This window comes from Vanacampus margaritifer, chromosome 16 (genome assembly GCF_051991255.1).
Source record: "Vanacampus margaritifer isolate UIUO_Vmar chromosome 16, RoL_Vmar_1.0, whole genome shotgun sequence".
Lineage (NCBI taxonomy): Eukaryota > Metazoa > Chordata > Actinopteri > Syngnathiformes > Syngnathidae > Vanacampus > Vanacampus margaritifer.
In genome coordinates this window covers 20,964,379-20,984,868 of record NC_135447.1, presented here as the reverse complement: position 1 = coordinate 20,984,868, position 20,490 = coordinate 20,964,379, and positions in this window count along the sequence as shown.

The following is a 20,490-nucleotide window of genomic DNA, read 5'->3' as shown; positions in this document are numbered from 1 at the left end:
TAGACTCAAAATTTTTGCTGTATTTAGTGTATTCTAGCATCCTGAAGATGATTCCAGCATTAATTTCATTGTGCTTATGCTCATTTTGAAGATTTTGACATTTTCACCTTAAGTGTACAATCAGGGGCTGAAAACGCGTTTAAAGCAATAAAAAGTTCATTTTGGCTCTCACACCTAAACTAAACGTTGTAGACTCAAAATTTTTGCTGTATTTAGTGTATTCTAGCATCCTGAAGATGATTCCAGCATTAATTTCATTGTGCTTATGCTCATTTTTAAGATTTTGACATTTTCACCTAAAGTGCACAATCAGGCTGAAAACGCATTTAAAGCAATAAAAAGTTCATTTTGGCTCTCACACCTAAACTAAACGTTGTAGACTCAAAATTTTTGCTGTATTTAGTGTATTTTAGCATCCTGAAGATGATTCCAGCATTTATTTCATTGTGCTTATGCTCATTTTTAAGATTTTGACATTTTCACCTTAAGTGTACAATCAGGGGCTGAAAACGCGTTTAAAGCAATAAAAAAATCATTTTGGCTCTCACACCTAAACTAAACGTTGTAGACTCAAATTTTTTGCTGTATTTAGTGTATTCTAGCATCCTGAAGATGATTCCAGCATTAATTTCATTGTGCTTATGCTCATTTTTAAGATTTTGACATTTTCACCTAAAGTGTACAATCAGGCTGAAAACGCATTTAAAGCAATAAAAAGTTCATTTTGGCTCTCACATTTAAACTAAACGTTGTAGACTCAAAATTTTTGCTGTATTTAGTGTATTCTAGCATCCTGAAGATGATTCCAGCATTAATTTCATTGTGCTTATGCTCATTTTGAAGATTTTGACATTTTCACCTTAAGTGTACAATCAGGGGCTGAAAACGCGTTTAAAGCAATAAAAAGTTCATTTTGGCTCTCACACCTAAAGTAAACGTTGTAGACTCAAACTTGTTGCTGTATTTAGTGTATTCTAGCATCCTGAAGATGATTCCAGCATTAATTTCATTGTGCTTATGCTCATTTTTAAGATTTTGACATTTTCACCTAAAGTGCACAATCAGGCTGAAAACGCATTTAAAGCAATAAAAAGTTCATTTTGGCTCTCACACCTAAACTAAACGTTGTAGACTCAAAATTTTTGCTGTATTTAGTGTATTCTAGCATCCTGAAGATGATTCCAGCATTAATTTCATCGTGCTTATGCTCATTTTGAAGATTTTGACATTTTAACCTAAAGTGCACAATCAGGCTGAAAACGCATTTAAAGCAATAAAAAGTTCATTTTGGCTCACACACCTAAAATAAACGTTGTAGACTCAAAATTTTTGCTGTATTCAGTGCATTCTAGCATCCTGAAGATGATTCCAGCATTAATTTCATTGTGCTTATGCTAATTTTGAAGATTTTGACATTTTCACCTAAAGTGTACAATCAGGGGCTGAAAACGCGTTTAAAGCAATAAAAAGTTCATTTTGGCTCTTACACCTAAACTAAACGTTGTAGACTCAAAATTTTTGCTGTATTTAGTGTATTCTAGAATCCTGAAGATGATTCCAGCATTAATTTCATTGTGCTTATGCTCATTTTAAAGATTTTGACATTTTCACCTAAAGTGCACAATCAGGCTGAAAACGCATTTAAAGCAATAAAAAGTTCATTTTGGCTCTCACACCTAAACTAAACGTTGTAGACTCAAAATTTTTGCTGTATTTAGTGTATTCTAGCATCCTGAAGATGATTCCAGCATTAATTTCATCGTGCTTATGCTCATTTTGAAGATTTTGACATTTTAACCTAAAGTGCACAATCAGGCTGAAAACGCATTTAAAGCAATAAAAAGTTCATTTTGGCTCACACACCTAAAATAAACGTTGTAGACTCAAAATTTTTGCTGTATTCAGTGTATTCTAGCATCCTGAAGATGATTCCAGCATTAATTTCATTGTGCTTATGCTCATTTTTAAGATTTTGACATTTTCACCTAAAGTGCAGAATCAGGCTGAAAACGCATTTAAAGCAATAAAAAGTTCATTTTGGCTCTCACACCTAAACTAAACGTTGTAGACTCAAAATTTTTGCTGTATTTAGTGTATTGTATCATCCTGAAGATGATTCCAGCATTAATTTCATTGTGCTTATGCTCATTTTTAAGATTTTGACATTTTCACCTAAAGTGCACAATCAGGCTGAAAACGCATTTAAAGCAATAAAAAGTTCATTTTGGCTCTCACACCTAAACTAAACGTTGTAGACTCAAAATTTTTGCTGTATTTAGTGTATTCTAGCATCCTGAAGATGATTCCAGCATTAATTTCATTGTGCTTATGCTCATTTTGAAGATTTTGACATTTTCACCTTAAGTGTACAATCAGGGGCTGAAAACGCGTTTAAAGCAATAAAAAGTTCATTTTGGCTCTCACACCTAAACTAAACGTTGTAGACTCAAAATTTTTGCTGTATTTAGTGTATTCTAGCATCCTGAAGATGATTCCAGCATTAATTTCATTGTGCTTATGCTCATTTTTAAGATTTTGACATTTTCACCTAAAGTGCACAATCAGGCTGAAAACGCATTTAAAGCAATAAAAAGTTCATTTTGGCTCTCACACCTAAACTAAACGTTGTAGACTCAAAATTTTTGCTGTATTCAGTGTATTCTAGTATCCTGAAGATGATTCCAGCATTAATTTCATTGTGCTTATGCTCATTTTTAAGATTTTGACATTTTCACCTAAAGTGCACTATCAGGGGCTGAAAACGCGTTTAAAGCAATAAAAAGTTCATTTTGGCTCTCACACCTAAACTAAACGTTGTAGACTCAAAATTTTTGCTGTATTTAGTGTATTCTAGCATCCTGAAGATGATTCCAGCATTAATTTCATTGTGCTTATGCTCATTTTTAAGATTTTGACATTTTCACCTTAAGTGTACAATCAGGGGCTGAAAACGCGTTTAAAGCAATAAAAAGTTCATTTTGGCTCTCACACCTAAACTAAACGTTGTAGACTCAAAATTTTTGCTGTATTTAGTGTATTCTAGCATCCTGAAGATGATTCCAGCATTAATTTCATTGTGCTTATGCTCATTTTTAAGATTTTGACATTTTCACCTAAAGTGTACAATCAGGCTGAAAACGCATTTAAAGCAATAAAAAGTTCATTTTGGCTCTCACACCTAAACTAAACGTTGTAGACTCAAAATTTTTGCTGTATTTAGTGTATTCTAGCATCCTGAAGATGATTCCAGCATTAATTTCATTGTGCTTATGCTCATTTTGAAGATTTTGACATTTTCACCTTAAGTGTACAATCAGGGGCTGAAAACGCGTTTAAAGCAATAAAAAGTTCATTTTGGCTCTCACACCTAAACTAAACGTTGTAGACTCAAACTTGTTGCTGTATTTAGTGTATTCTAGCATCCTGAAGATGATTCCAGCATTAATTTCATTGTGCTTATGCTCATTTTGAAGATTTTGACATTTTCACCTTAAGTGTACAATCAGGGGCTGAAAACGCGTTTAAAGCAATAAAAAGTTCATTTTGGCTCTCACACCTAAACTAAACGTTGTAGACTCAAACTTGTTGCTGTATTTAGTGTATTCTAGCATCCTGAAGATGATTCCAGCATTAATTTCATTGTGCTTATGCTCATTTTTAAGATTTTGACATTTTCACCTAAAGTGCACAATCAGGGGCTGAAAACGCGTTTAAAGCAATAAAAAGTTCATTTTGGCTCTCACACCTAAACTAAACGTTGTAGACTCAAAATTTTTGCTGTATTTAGTGTATTCTAGCATCCTGAAGATGATTCCAGCATTAATTTCATTGTGCTTATGCTCATTTTTAAGATTTTGACATTTTCACCTAAAGTGCACAATCAGGCTGAAAACGCATTTAAAGCAATAGAAAGTTCATTTTGGCTCTCACACCTAAACTAAACGTTGTAGACTCAAAATTTTTGCTGTATTCAGTGTATTTTAGCATCCTGAAGATGATTCCAGCATTAATTTCATTGTGCTTATGCTCATTTTGAAGATTTTGACATTTTCACCTTAAGTGTACAATCAGGGGCTGAAAACGCGTTTAAAGCAATAAAAAGTTCATTTTGGCTCTCACACCTAAACTAAACGTTGTAGACTCAAAATTTTTGCTGTATTCAGTGTATTCTAGCATCCTGAAGATGATTCCAGCATTAATTTCATTGTGTTTATGCTCATTTTTAAGATTTTGACATTTTCACCTAAAGTGCACAATCAGGCTGAAAACGCATTTAAAGCAATAAAAAGTTCATTTTGGCTCTCACACCTAAACTAAACGTTGTAGACTCAAAATTTTTGCTGTATTCAGTGTATTCTAGTATCCTGAAGATGATTCCAGCATTAATTTCATTGTGCTTATGCTCATTTTTAAGATTTTGACATTTTCACCTAAAGTGCACTATCAGGGGCTGAAAACGCGTTTAAAGCAATAAAAAGTTCATTTTGGCTCTCACACCTAAACTAAACGTTGTAGACTCAAAATTTTTGCTGTATTTAGTGTATTCTAGCATCCTGAAGATGATTCCAGCATTAATTTCATTGTGCTTATGCTCATTTTTAAGATTTTGACATTTTCACCTTAAGTGTACAATCAGGGGCTGAAAACGCGTTTAAAGCAATAAAAAGTTCATTTTGGCTCTCACACCTAAACTAAACGTTGTAGACTCAAAATTTTTGCTGTATTTAGTGTATTCTAGCATCCTGAAGATGATTCCAGCATTAATTTCATTGTGCTTATGCTCATTTTTAAGATTTTGACATTTTCACCTAAAGTGTACAATCAGGCTGAAAACGCATTTAAAGCAATAAAAAGTTCATTTTGGCTCTCACACCTAAACTAAACGTTGTAGACTCAAAATTTTTGCTGTATTTAGTGTATTCTAGCATCCTGAAGATGATTCCAGCATTAATTTCATTGTGCTTATGCTCATTTTGAAGATTTTGACATTTTCACCTTAAGTGTACAATCAGGGGCTGAAAACGCGTTTAAAGCAATAAAAAGTTCATTTTGGCTCTCACACCTAAACTAAACGTTGTAGACTCAAACTTGTTGCTGTATTTAGTGTATTCTAGCATCCTGAAGATGATTCCAGCATTAATTTCATTGTGCTTATGCTCATTTTGAAGATTTTGACATTTTCACCTTAAGTGTACAATCAGGGGCTGAAAACGCGTTTAAAGCAATAAAAAGTTCATTTTGGCTCTCACACCTAAACTAAACGTTGTAGACTCAAACTTGTTGCTGTATTTAGTGTATTCTAGCATCCTGAAGATGATTCCAGCATTAATTTCATTGTGCTTATGCTCATTTTTAAGATTTTGACATTTTCACCTAAAGTGCACAATCAGGGGCTGAAAACGCGTTTAAAGCAATAAAAAGTTCATTTTGGCTCTCACACCTAAACTAAACGTTGTAGACTCAAAATTTTTGCTGTATTTAGTGTATTCTAGCATCCTGAAGATGATTCCAGCATTAATTTCATTGTGCTTATGCTCATTTTTAAGATTTTGACATTTTCACCTAAAGTGCACAATCAGGCTGAAAACGCATTTAAAGCAATAGAAAGTTCATTTTGGCTCTCACACCTAAACTAAACGTTGTAGACTCAAAATTTTTGCTGTATTCAGTGTATTTTAGCATCCTGAAGATGATTCCAGCATTAATTTCATTGTGCTTATGCTCATTTTTAAGATTTTGACATTTTCACCTTAAGTGTACAATCAGGGGCTGAAAACGCGTTTAAAGCAATAAAAAGTTCATTTTGGCTCTCACACCTAAACTAAACGTTGTAGACTCAAAATTTTTGCTGTATTCAGTGTATTCTAGCATCCTGAAGATGATTCCAGCATTAATTTCATTGTGCTTATGCTCATTTTTAAGATTTTGACATTTTCACCTAAAGTGCACAATCAGGCTGAAAACGCATTTAAAGCAATAAAAAGTTCATTTTGGCTCTCACACCTAAACTAAACGTTGTAGACTCAAAATTTTTGCTGTATTTAGTGTATTCTAGCATCCTGAAGATGATTCCAGCATTAATTTCATCGTGCTTATGCTCATTTTGAAGATTTTGACATTTTAACCTAAAGTGCACAATCAGGCTGAAAACGCATTTAAAGCAATAAAAAGTTCATTTTGGCTCACACACCTAAAATAAACGTTGTAGACTCAAAATTTTTGCTGTATTCAGTGCATTCTAGCATCCTGAAGATGATTCCAGCATTAATTTCATTGTGCTTATGCTAATTTTGAAGATTTTGACATTTTCACCTAAAGTGTACAATCAGGGGCTGAAAACGCGTTTAAAGCAATAAAAAGTTCATTTTGGCTCTTACACCTAAACTAAACGTTGTAGACTCAAAATTTTTGCTGTATTTAGTGTATTCTAGAATCCTGAAGATGATTCCAGCATTAATTTCATTGTGCTTATGCTCATTTTAAAGATTTTGACATTTTCACCTAAAGTGCACAATCAGGCTGAAAACGCATTTAAAGCAATAAAAAGTTCATTTTGGCTCTCACACCTAAACTAAACGTTGTAGACTCAAAATTTTTGCTGTATTTAGTGTATTCTAGCATCCTGAAGATGATTCCAGCATTAATTTCATCGTGCTTATGCTCATTTTGAAGATTTTGACATTTTAACCTAAAGTGCACAATCAGGCTGAAAACGCATTTAAAGCAATAAAAAGTTCATTTTGGCTCACACACCTAAAATAAACGTTGTAGACTCAAAATTTTTGCTGTATTCAGTGTATTCTAGCATCCTGAAGATGATTCCAGCATTAATTTCATTGTGCTTATGCTCATTTTTAAGATTTTGACATTTTCACCTAAAGTGCAGAATCAGGCTGAAAACGCATTTAAAGCAATAAAAAGTTCATTTTGGCTCTCACACCTAAACTAAACGTTGTAGACTCAAAATTTTTGCTGTATTTAGTGTATTGTATCATCCTGAAGATGATTCCAGCATTAATTTCATTGTGCTTATGCTCATTTTTAAGATTTTGACATTTTCACCTAAAGTGCACAATCAGGCTGAAAACGCATTTAAAGCAATAAAAAGTTCATTTTGGCTCTCACACCTAAACTAAACGTTGTAGACTCAAAATTTTTGCTGTATTTAGTGTATTCTAGCATCCTGAAGATGATTCCAGCATTAATTTCATTGTGCTTATGCTCATTTTGAAGATTTTGACATTTTCACCTTAAGTGTACAATCAGGGGCTGAAAACGCGTTTAAAGCAATAAAAAGTTCATTTTGGCTCTCACACCTAAACTAAACGTTGTAGACTCAAAATTTTTGCTGTATTTAGTGTATTCTAGCATCCTGAAGATGATTCCAGCATTAATTTCATTGTGCTTATGCTCATTTTTAAGATTTTGACATTTTCACCTAAAGTGCACAATCAGGCTGAAAACGCATTTAAAGCAATAAAAAGTTCATTTTGGCTCTCACACCTAAACTAAACGTTGTAGACTCAAAATTTTTGCTGTATTCAGTGTATTCTAGTATCCTGAAGATGATTCCAGCATTAATTTCATTGTGCTTATGCTCATTTTTAAGATTTTGACATTTTCACCTAAAGTGCACTATCAGGGGCTGAAAACGCGTTTAAAGCAATAAAAAGTTCATTTTGGCTCTCACACCTAAACTAAACGTTGTAGACTCAAAATTTTTGCTGTATTTAGTGTATTCTAGCATCCTGAAGATGATTCCAGCATTAATTTCATTGTGCTTATGCTCATTTTTAAGATTTTGACATTTTCACCTTAAGTGTACAATCAGGGGCTGAAAACGCGTTTAAAGCAATAAAAAGTTCATTTTGGCTCTCACACCTAAACTAAACGTTGTAGACTCAAAATTTTTGCTGTATTTAGTGTATTCTAGCATCCTGAAGATGATTCCAGCATTAATTTCATTGTGCTTATGCTCATTTTTAAGATTTTGACATTTTCACCTAAAGTGTACAATCAGGCTGAAAACGCATTTAAAGCAATAAAAAGTTCATTTTGGCTCTCACACCTAAACTAAACGTTGTAGACTCAAAATTTTTGCTGTATTTAGTGTATTCTAGCATCCTGAAGATGATTCCAGCATTAATTTCATTGTGCTTATGCTCATTTTGAAGATTTTGACATTTTCACCTTAAGTGTACAATCAGGGGCTGAAAACGCGTTTAAAGCAATAAAAAGTTCATTTTGGCTCTCACACCTAAACTAAACGTTGTAGACTCAAACTTGTTGCTGTATTTAGTGTATTCTAGCATCCTGAAGATGATTCCAGCATTAATTTCATTGTGCTTATGCTCATTTTGAAGATTTTGACATTTTCACCTTAAGTGTACAATCAGGGGCTGAAAACGCGTTTAAAGCAATAAAAAGTTCATTTTGGCTCTCACACCTAAACTAAACGTTGTAGACTCAAACTTGTTGCTGTATTTAGTGTATTCTAGCATCCTGAAGATGATTCCAGCATTAATTTCATTGTGCTTATGCTCATTTTTAAGATTTTGACATTTTCACCTAAAGTGCACAATCAGGGGCTGAAAACGCGTTTAAAGCAATAAAAAGTTCATTTTGGCTCTCACACCTAAACTAAACGTTGTAGACTCAAAATTTTTGCTGTATTCAGTGTATTCTAGCATCCTGAAGATGATTCCAGCATTAATTTCATTGTGCTTATGCTCATTTTTAAGATTTTGACATTTTCACCTAAAGTGCACAATCAGGCTGAAAACGCATTTAAAGCAATAAAAAGTTCATTTTGGCTCTCACACCTAAACTAAACGTTGTAGACTCAAAATTTTTGCTGTATTTAGTGTATTGTATCATCCTGAAGATGATTCCAGCATTAATTTCATTGTGCTTATGCTCATTTTTAAGATTTTGACATTTTCACCTAAAGTGCACAATCAGGCTGAAAACGCATTTAAAGCAATAAAAAGTTCATTTTGGCTCTCACACCTAAACTAAACGTTGTAGACTCAAAATTTTTGCTGTATTTAGTGTATTCTAGCATCCTGAAGATGATTCCAGCATTAATTTCATTGTGCTTATGCTCATTTTGAAGATTTTGACATTTTCACCTTAAGTGTACAATCAGGGGCTGAAAACGCGTTTAAAGCAATAAAAAGTTCATTTTGGCTCTCACACCTAAACTAAACGTTGTAGACTCAAAATTTTTGCTGTATTTAGTGTATTCTAGCATCCTGAAGATGATTCCAGCATTAATTTCATTGTGCTTATGCTCATTTTTAAGATTTTGACATTTTCACCTAAAGTGCACAATCAGGCTGAAAACGCATTTAAAGCAATAAAAAGTTCATTTTGGCTCTCACACCTAAACTAAACGTTGTAGACTCAAAATTTTTGCTGTATTCAGTGTATTCTAGTATCCTGAAGATGATTCCAGCATTAATTTCATTGTGCTTATGCTCATTTTTAAGATTTTGACATTTTCACCTAAAGTGCACTATCAGGGGCTGAAAACGCGTTTAAAGCAATAAAAAGTTCATTTTGGCTCTCACACCTAAACTAAACGTTGTAGACTCAAAATTTTTGCTGTATTTAGTGTATTCTAGCATCCTGAAGATGATTCCAGCATTAATTTCATTGTGCTTATGCTCATTTTTAAGATTTTGACATTTTCACCTTAAGTGTACAATCAGGGGCTGAAAACGCGTTTAAAGCAATAAAAAGTTCATTTTGGCTCTCACACCTAAACTAAACGTTGTAGACTCAAAATTTTTGCTGTATTTAGTGTATTCTAGCATCCTGAAGATGATTCCAGCATTAATTTCATTGTGCTTATGCTCATTTTTAAGATTTTGACATTTTCACCTAAAGTGTACAATCAGGCTGAAAACGCATTTAAAGCAATAAAAAGTTCATTTTGGCTCTCACACCTAAACTAAACGTTGTAGACTCAAAATTTTTGCTGTATTTAGTGTATTCTAGCATCCTGAAGATGATTCCAGCATTAATTTCATTGTGCTTATGCTCATTTTGAAGATTTTGACATTTTCACCTTAAGTGTACAATCAGGGGCTGAAAACGCGTTTAAAGCAATAAAAAGTTCATTTTGGCTCTCACACCTAAACTAAACGTTGTAGACTCAAACTTGTTGCTGTATTTAGTGTATTCTAGCATCCTGAAGATGATTCCAGCATTAATTTCATTGTGCTTATGCTCATTTTGAAGATTTTGACATTTTCACCTTAAGTGTACAATCAGGGGCTGAAAACGCGTTTAAAGCAATAAAAAGTTCATTTTGGCTCTCACACCTAAACTAAACGTTGTAGACTCAAACTTGTTGCTGTATTTAGTGTATTCTAGCATCCTGAAGATGATTCCAGCATTAATTTCATTGTGCTTATGCTCATTTTTAAGATTTTGACATTTTCACCTAAAGTGCACAATCAGGGGCTGAAAACGCGTTTAAAGCAATAAAAAGTTCATTTTGGCTCTCACACCTAAACTAAACGTTGTAGACTCAAAATTTTTGCTGTATTCAGTGTATTCTAGCATCCTGAAGATGATTCCAGCATTAATTTCATTGTGCTTATGCTCATTTTTAAGATTTTGACATTTTCACCTAAAGTGCACAATCAGGCTGAAAACGCATTTAAAGCAATAAAAAGTTCATTTTGGCTCTCACACCTAAACTAAACGTTGTAGACTCAAAATTTTTGCTGTATTTAGTGTATTCTAGCATCCTGAAGATGATTCCAGCATTAATTTCATCGTGCTTATGCTCATTTTGAAGATTTTGACATTTTAACCTAAAGTGCACAATCAGGCTGAAAACGCATTTAAAGCAATAAAAAGTTCATTTTGGCTCACACACCTAAAATAAACGTTGTAGACTCAAAATTTTTGCTGTATTCAGTGTATTCTAGCATCCTGAAGATGATTCCAGCATTAATTTCATTGTGCTTATGCTCATTTTTAAGATTTTGACATTTTCACCTAAAGTGCAGAATCAGGCTGAAAACGCATTTAAAGCAATAAAAAGTTCATTTTGGCTCTCACACCTAAACTAAACGTTGTAGACTCAAAATTTTTGCTGTATTTAGTGTATTGTATCATCCTGAAGATGATTCCAGCATTAATTTCATTGTGCTTATGCTCATTTTTAAGATTTTGACATTTTCACCTAAAGTGCACAATCAGGCTGAAAACGCATTTAAAGCAATAAAAAGTTCATTTTGGCTCTCACACCTAAACTAAACGTTGTAGACTCAAAATTTTTGCTGTATTTAGTGTATTCTAGCATCCTGAAGATGATTCCAGCATTAATTTCATTGTGCTTATGCTCATTTTGAAGATTTTGACATTTTCACCTTAAGTGTACAATCAGGGGCTGAAAACGCGTTTAAAGCAATAAAAAGTTCATTTTGGCTCTCACACCTAAACTAAACGTTGTAGACTCAAAATTTTTGCTGTATTTAGTGTATTCTAGCATCCTGAAGATGATTCCAGCATTAATTTCATTGTGCTTATGCTCATTTTTAAGATTTTGACATTTTCACCTAAAGTGCACAATCAGGCTGAAAACGCATTTAAAGCAATAAAAAGTTCATTTTGGCTCTCACACCTAAACTAAACGTTGTAGACTCAAAATTTTTGCTGTATTCAGTGTATTCTAGTATCCTGAAGATGATTCCAGCATTAATTTCATTGTGCTTATGCTCATTTTTAAGATTTTGACATTTTCACCTAAAGTGCACTATCAGGGGCTGAAAACGCGTTTAAAGCAATAAAAAGTTCATTTTGGCTCTCACACCTAAACTAAACGTTGTAGACTCAAAATTTTTGCTGTATTTAGTGTATTCTAGCATCCTGAAGATGATTCCAGCATTAATTTCATTGTGCTTATGGTCATTTTTAAGATTTTGACATTTTCACCTTAAGTGTACAATCAGGGGCTGAAAACGCGTTTAAAGCAATAAAAAGTTCATTTTGGCTCTCACACCTAAACTAAACGTTGTAGACTCAAAATTTTTGCTGTATTTAGTGTATTCTAGCATCCTGAAGATGATTCCAGCATTAATTTCATTGTGCTTATGCTCATTTTTAAGATTTTGACATTTTCACCTAAAGTGTACAATCAGGCTGAAAACGCATTTAAAGCAATAAAAAGTTCATTTTGGCTCTCACACCTAAACTAAACGTTGTAGACTCAAAATTTTTGCTGTATTTAGTGTATTCTAGCATCCTGAAGATGATTCCAGCATTAATTTCATTGTGCTTATGCTCATTTTGAAGATTTTGACATTTTCACCTTAAGTGTACAATCAGGGGCTGAAAACGCGTTTAAAGCAATAAAAAGTTCATTTTGGCTCTCACACCTAAACTAAACGTTGTAGACTCAAACTTGTTGCTGTATTTAGTGTATTCTAGCATCCTGAAGATGATTCCAGCATTAATTTCATTGTGCTTATGCTCATTTTGAAGATTTTGACATTTTCACCTTAAGTGTACAATCAGGGGCTGAAAACGCGTTTAAAGCAATAAAAAGTTCATTTTGGCTCTCACACCTAAACTAAACGTTGTAGACTCAAACTTGTTGCTGTATTTAGTGTATTCTAGCATCCTGAAGATGATTCCAGCATTAATTTCATTGTGCTTATGCTCATTTTTAAGATTTTGACATTTTCACCTAAAGTGCACAATCAGGGGCTGAAAACGCGTTTAAAGCAATAAAAAGTTCATTTTGGCTCTCACACCTAAACTAAACGTTGTAGACTCAAAATTTTTGCTGTATTTAGTGTATTCTAGCATCCTGAAGATGATTCCAGCATTAATTTCATTGTGCTTATGCTCATTTTTAAGATTTTGACATTTTCACCTAAAGTGCACAATCAGGCTGAAAACGCATTTAAAGCAATAGAAAGTTCATTTTGGCTCTCACACCTAAACTAAACGTTGTAGACTCAAAATTTTTGCTGTATTCAGTGTATTTTAGCATCCTGAAGATGATTCCAGCATTAATTTCATTGTGCTTATGCTCATTTTTAAGATTTTGACATTTTCACCTTAAGTGTACAATCAGGGGCTGAAAACGCGTTTAAAGCAATAAAAAGTTCATTTTGGCTCTCACACCTAAACTAAACGTTGTAGACTCAAAATTTTTGCTGTATTCAGTGTATTCTAGCATCCTGAAGATGATTCCAGCATTAATTTCATTGTGCTTATGCTCATTTTTAAGATTTTGACATTTTCACCTAAAGTGCACAATCAGGCTGAAAACGCATTTAAAGCAATAAAAAGTTCATTTTGGCGCTCACACCTAAACTAAACGTTGTAGACTCAAAATTTTTGCTGTATTTAGTGTATTCTAGCATCCTGAAGATGATTCCAGCATTAATTTCATTGTGCTTATGCTCATTTTGAAGATTTTGACATTTTCACCTTAAGTGTACAATCAGGGGCTGAAAACGCGTTTAAAGCAATAAAAAGTTCATTTTGGCTCTCACACCTAAACTAAACGTTGTAGACTCAAAATTTTTGCTGTATTTAGTGTATTCTAGCATCCTGAAGATGATTCCAGCATTAATTTCATTGTGCTTATGCTCATTTTTAAGATTTTGACATTTTCACCTAAAGTGCACAATCAGGCTGAAAACGCATTTAAAGCAATAAAAAGTTCATTTTGGCTCTCACACCTAAACTAAACGTTGTAGACTCAAAATTTTTGCTGTATTTAGTGTATTTTAGCATCCTGAAGATGATTCCAGCATTAATTTCATTGTGCTTATGCTCATTTTTAAGATTTTGACATTTTCACCTTAAGTGTACAATCAGGGGCTGAAAACGCGTTTAAAGCAATAAAAAAATCATTTTGGCTCTCACACCTAAACTAAACGTTGTAGACTCAAAATTTTTGCTGTATTTAGTGTATTCTAGCATCCTGAAGATGATTCCAGCATTAATTTCATTGTGCTTATGCTCATTTTTAAGATTTTGACATTTTCACCTAAAGTGTACAATCAGGCTGAAAACGCATTTAAAGCAATAAAAAGTTCATTTTGGCTCTCACATTTAAACTAAACGTTGTAGACTCAAAATTTTTGCTGTATTTAGTGTATTCTAGCATCCTGAAGATGATTCCAGCATTAATTTCATTGTGCTTATGCTCATTTTGAAGATTTTGACATTTTCACCTTAAGTGTACAATCAGGGGCTGAAAACGCGTTTAAAGCAATAAAAAGTTCATTTTGGCTCTCACACCTAAAGTAAACGTTGTAGACTCAAACTTGTTGCTGTATTTAGTGTATTCTAGCATCCTGAAGATGATTCCAGCATTAATTTCATTGTGCTTATGCTCATTTTGAAGATTTTGACATTTTCACCTTAAGTGTACAATCAGGGGCTGAAAACGCGTTTAAAGCAATAAAAAGTTCATTTTGGCTCTCACACCTAAACTAAACGTTGTAGACTCAAACTTGTTGCTGTATTTAGTGTATTCTAGCATCCTGAAGATGATTCCAGCATTAATTTCATTTTGCTTATGCTCATTTTTAAGATTTTGACATTTTCACCTAAAGTGCACAATCAGGGGCTGAAAACGCGTTTAAAGCAATAAAAAGTTCATTTTGGCTCTCACACCTAAACTAAACGTTGTAGACTCAAAATTTTTGCTGTATTTAGTGTATTCTAGCATCCTGAAGATGATTCCAGCATTAATTTCATTGTGCTTATGCTCATTTTTAAGATTTTGACATTTTCACCTAAAGTGCACAATCAGGCTGAAAACGCATTTAAAGCAATAAAAAGTTCATTTTGGCTCTCACACCTAAACTAAACGTTGTAGACTCAAAATTTTTGCTGTATTCAGTGTATTCTAGCATCCTGAAGATGATTCCAGCATTAATTTCATTGTGCTTATGCTCATTTTTAAGATTTTGACATTTTCACCTTAAGTGTACAATCAGGGGCTGAAAACGCGTTTAAAGCAATAAAAAGTTCATTTTGGCTCTCACACCTAAACTAAACGTTGTAGACTCAAAATTTTTGCTGTATTTAGTGTATTCTAGCATCCTGAAGATGATTCCAGCATTAATTTCATTGTGCTTATGCTCATTTTTAAGATTTTGACATTTTCACCTAAAGTGCACAATCAGGCTGAAAACGCATTTAAAGCAATAAAAAGTTCATTTTGGCTCTCACACCTAAACTAAACGTTGTAGACTCAAAATTTTTGCTGTATTTAGTGTATTCTAGCATCCTGAAGATGATTCCAGCATTAATTTCATCGTGCTTATGCTCATTTTGAAGATTTTGACATTTTAACCTAAAGTGCACAATCAGGCTGAAAACGCATTTAAAGCAATAAAAAGTTCATTTTGGCTCACACACCTAAAATAAACGTTGTAGACTCAAAATTTTTGCTGTATTCAGTGCATTCTAGCATCCTGAAGATGATTCCAGCATTAATTTCATTGTGCTTATGCTAATTTTGAAGATTTTGACATTTTCACCTAAAGTGTACAATCAGGGGCTAAAAACGCGTTTAAAGCAATAAAAAGTTCATTTTGGCTCTTACACCTAAACTAAACGTTGTAGACTCAAAATTTTTGCTGTATTTAGTGTATTCTAGAATCCTGAAGATGATTCCAGCATTAATTTCATTGTGCTTATGCTCATTTTAAAGATTTTGACATTTTCACCTAAAGTGCACAATCAGGCTGAAAACGCATTTAAAGCAATAAAAAGTTCATTTTGGCTCTCACACCTAAACTAAACGTTGTAGACTCAAAATTTTTGCTGTATTCAGTGTATTCTAGTATCCTGAAGATGATTCCAGCATTAATTTCATTGTGCTTATGCTCATTTTTAAGATTTTGACATTTTCACCTAAAGTGCACTATCAGGGGCTGAAAACGCGTTTAAAGCAATAAAAAGTTCATTTTGGCTCTCACACCTAAACTAAACGTTGTAGACTCAAAATTTTTGCTGTATTTAGTGTATTCTAGCATCCTGAAGATGATTCCAGCATTAATTTCATTGTGCTTATGCTCATTTTTAAGATTTTGACATTTTCACCTTAAGTGTACAATCAGGGGCTGAAAACGCGTTTAAAGCAATAAAAAGTTCATTTTGGCTCTCACACCTAAACTAAACGTTGTAGACTCAAACTTGTTGCTGTATTTAGTGTATTCTAGCATCCTGAAGATGATTCCAGCATTAATTTCATTGTGCTTATGCTCATTTTGAAGATTTTGACATTTTCACCTTAAGTGTACAATCAGGGGCTGAAAACGCGTTTAAAGCAATAAAAAGTTCATTTTGGCTCTCACACCTAAACTAAACGTTGTAGACTCAAACTTGTTGCTGTATTTAGTGTATTCTAGCATCCTGAAGATGATTCCAGCATTAATTTCATTGTGCTTATGCTCATTTTTAAGATTTTGACATTTTCACCTAAAGTGCACAATCAGGGGCTGAAAACGCGTTTAAAGCAATAAAAAGTTCATTTTGGCTCTCACACCTAAACTAAACGTTGTAGACTCAAAATTTTTGCTGTATTTAGTGTATTCTAGCATCCTGAAGATGATTCCAGCATTAATTTCATTGTGCTTATGCTCATTTTTAAGATTTTGACATTTTCACCTAAAGTGCACAATCAGGCTGAAAACGCATTTAAAGCAATAGAAAGTTCATTTTGGCTCTCACACCTAAACTAAACGTTGTAGACTCAAAATTTTTGCTGTATTCAGTGTATTTTAGCATCCTGAAGATGATTCCAGCATTAATTTCATTGTGCTTATGCTCATTTTTAAGATTTTGACATTTTCACCTTAAGTGTACAATCAGGGGCTGAAAACGCGTTTAAAGCAATAAAAAGTTCATTTTGGCTCTCACACCTAAACTAAACGTTGTAGACTCAAAATTTTTGCTGTATTCAGTGTATTCTAGCATCCTGAAGATGATTCCAGCATTAATTTCATTGTGCTTATGCTCATTTTTAAGATTTTGACATTTTCACCTAAAGTGCACAATCAGGCTGAAAACGCATTTAAAGCAATAAAAAGTTCATTTTGGCGCTCACACCTAAACTAAACGTTGTAGACTCAAAATTTTTGCTGTATTTAGTGTATTCTAGCATCCTGAAGATGATTCCAGCATTAATTTCATTGTGCTTATGCTCATTTTTAAGATTTTGACATTTTCACCTTAAGTGTACAATCAGGGGCTGAAAACGCGTTTAAAGCAATAAAAAGTTCATTTTGGCTCTCACACCTAAACTAAACGTTGTAGACTCAAAATTTTTGCTGTATTTAGTGTATTCTAGCATCCTGAAGATGATTCCAGCATTAATTTCATTGTGCTTATGCTCATTTTTAAGATTTTGACATTTTCACCTAAAGTGCACAATCAGGCTGAAAACGCATTTAAAGCAATAAAAAGTTCATTTTGGCTCTCACACCTAAACTAAACGTTGTAGACTCAAAATTTTTGCTGTATTTAGTGTATTTTAGCATCCTGAAGATGATTCCAGCATTAATTTCATTGTGCTTATGCTCATTTTTAAGATTTTGACATTTTCACCTTAAGTGTACAATCAGGGGCTGAAAACGCGTTTAAAGCAATAAAAAAATCATTTTGGCTCTCACACCTAAACTAAACGTTGTAGACTCAAAATTTTTGCTGTATTTAGTGTATTCTAGCATCCTGAAGATGATTCCAGCATTAATTTCATTGTGCTTATGCTCATTTTTAAGATTTTGACATTTTCACCTAAAGTGTACAATCAGGCTGAAAACGCATTTAAAGCAATAAAAAGTTCATTTTGGCTCTCACATTTAAACTAAACGTTGTAGACTCAAAATTTTTGCTGTATTTAGTGTATTCTAGCATCCTGAAGATGATTCCAGCATTAATTTCATTGTGCTTATGCTCATTTTGAAGATTTTGACATTTTCACCTTAAGTGTACAATCAGGGGCTGAAAACGCGTTTAAAGCAATAAAAAGTTCATTTTGGCTCTCACACCTAAAGTAAACGTTGTAGACTCAAACTTGTTGCTGTATTTAGTGTATTCTAGCATCCTGAAGATGATTCCAGCATTAATTTCATTGTGCTTATGCTCATTTTGAAGATTTTGACATTTTCACCTTAAGTGTACAATCAGGGGCTGAAAACGCGTTTAAAGCAATAAAAAGTTCATTTTGGCTCTCACAACTAAACTAAACGTTGTAGACTCAAACTTGTTGCTGTATTTAGTGTATTCTAGCATCCTGAAGATGATTCCAGCATTAATTTCATTTTGCTTATGCTCATTTTTAAGATTTTGACATTTTCACCTAAAGTGCACAATCAGGGGCTGAAAACGCGTTTAAAGCAATAAAAAGTTCATTTTGGCTCTCACACCTAAACTAAACGTTGTAGACTCAAAATTTTTGCTGTATTTAGTGTATTCTAGCATCCTGAAGATGATTCCAGCATTAATTTCATTGTGCTTATGCTCATTTTTAAGATTTTGACATTTTCACCTAAAGTGCACAATCAGGCTGAAAACGCATTTAAAGCAATAAAAAGTTCATTTTGGCTCTCACACCTAAACTAAACGTTGTAGACTCAAAATTTTTGCTGTATTCAGTGTATTCTAGCATCCTGAAGATGATTCCAGCATTAATTTCATTGTGCTTATGCTCATTTTTAAGATTTTGACATTTTCACCTTAAGTGTACAATCAGGGGCTGAAAACGCGTTTAAGCAATAAAAAGTTCATTTTGGCTCTCACACCTAAACTAAACGTTGTAGACTCAAAATTTTTGCTGTATTTAGTGTATTCTAGCATCCTGAAGATGATTCCAGCATTAATTTCATTGTGCTTATGCTCATTTTTAAGATTTTGACATTTTCACCTAAAGTGCACAATCAGGCTGAAAACGCATTTAAAGCAATAAAAAGTTCATTTTGGCTCTCACACCTAAACTAAACGTTGTAGACTCAAAATTTTTGCTGTATTTAGTGTATTCTAGCATCCTGAAGATGATTCCAGCATTAATTTCATCGTGCTTATGCTCATTTTGAAGATTTTGACATTTTAACCTAAAGTGCACAATCAGGCTGAAAACGCATTTAAAGCAATAAAAAGTTCATTTTGGCTCACACACCTAAAATAAACGTTGTAGACTCAAAATTTTTGCTGTATTCAGTGCATTCTAGCATCCTGAAGATGATTCCAGCATTAATTTCATTGTGCTTATGCTAATTTTGAAGATTTTGACATTTTCACCTAAAGTGTACAATCAGAGGCTGAAAACGCGTTTAAAGCAATAAAAAGTTCATTTTGGCTCTTACACCTAAACTAAACGTTGTAGACTCAAAATTTTTGCTGTATTTAGTGTATTCTAGAATCCTGAAGATGATTCCAGCATTAATTTCATTGTGCTTATGCTCATTTTAAAGATTTTGACATTTTCACCTAAAGTGCACAATCAGGCTGAAAACGCATTTAAAGCAATAAAAAGTTCATTTTGGCTCTCACACCTAAACTAAACGTTGTAGACTCAAAATTTTTGCTGTATTCAGTGTATTCTAGTATCCTGAAGATGATTCCAGCATTAATTTCATTGTGCTTATGCTCATTTTTAAGATTTTGACATTTTCACCTAAAGTGCACTATCAGGGGCTGAAAACGCGTTTAAAGCAATAAAAAGTTCATTTTGGCTCTCACACCTAAACTAAACGTTGTAGACTCAAAATTTTTGCTGTATTTAGTGTATTCTAGCATCCTGAAGATGATTCCAGCATTAATTTCATTGTGCTTATGCTCATTTTTAAGATTTTGACATTTTCACCTTAAGTGTACAATCAGGGGCTGAAAACGCGTTTAAAGCAATAAAAAGTTCATTTTGGCTCTCACACCTAAACTAAACGTTGTAGACTCAAAATTTTTGCTGTATTTAGTGTATTCTAGCATCCTGAAGATGATTCCAGCATTAATTTCATTGTGCTTATGCTCATTTTTAAGATTTTGACATTTTCACCTAAAGTGTACAATCAGGCTGAAAACGCATTTAAAGCAATAAAAAGTTCATTTTGGCTCTCACACCTAAACTAAACGTTGTAGACTCAAAATTTTTGCTGTATTTAGTGTATTCTAGCATCCTGAAGATGATTCCAGCATTAATTTCATTGTGCTTATGCTCATTTTGAAGATTTTGACATTTTCACCTTAAGTGTACAATCAGGGGCTGAAAACGCGTTTAAAGCAATAAAAAGTTCATTTTGGCTCTCACACCTAAACTAAACGTTGTAGACTCAAACTTGTTGCTGTATTTAGTGTATTCTAGCATCCTGAAGATGATTCCAGCATTAATTTCATTGTGCTTATGCTCATTTTGAAGATTTTGACATTTTCACCTTAAGTGTACAATCAGGGGCTGAAAACGCGTTTAAAGCAATAAAAAGTTCATTTTGGCTCTCACACCTA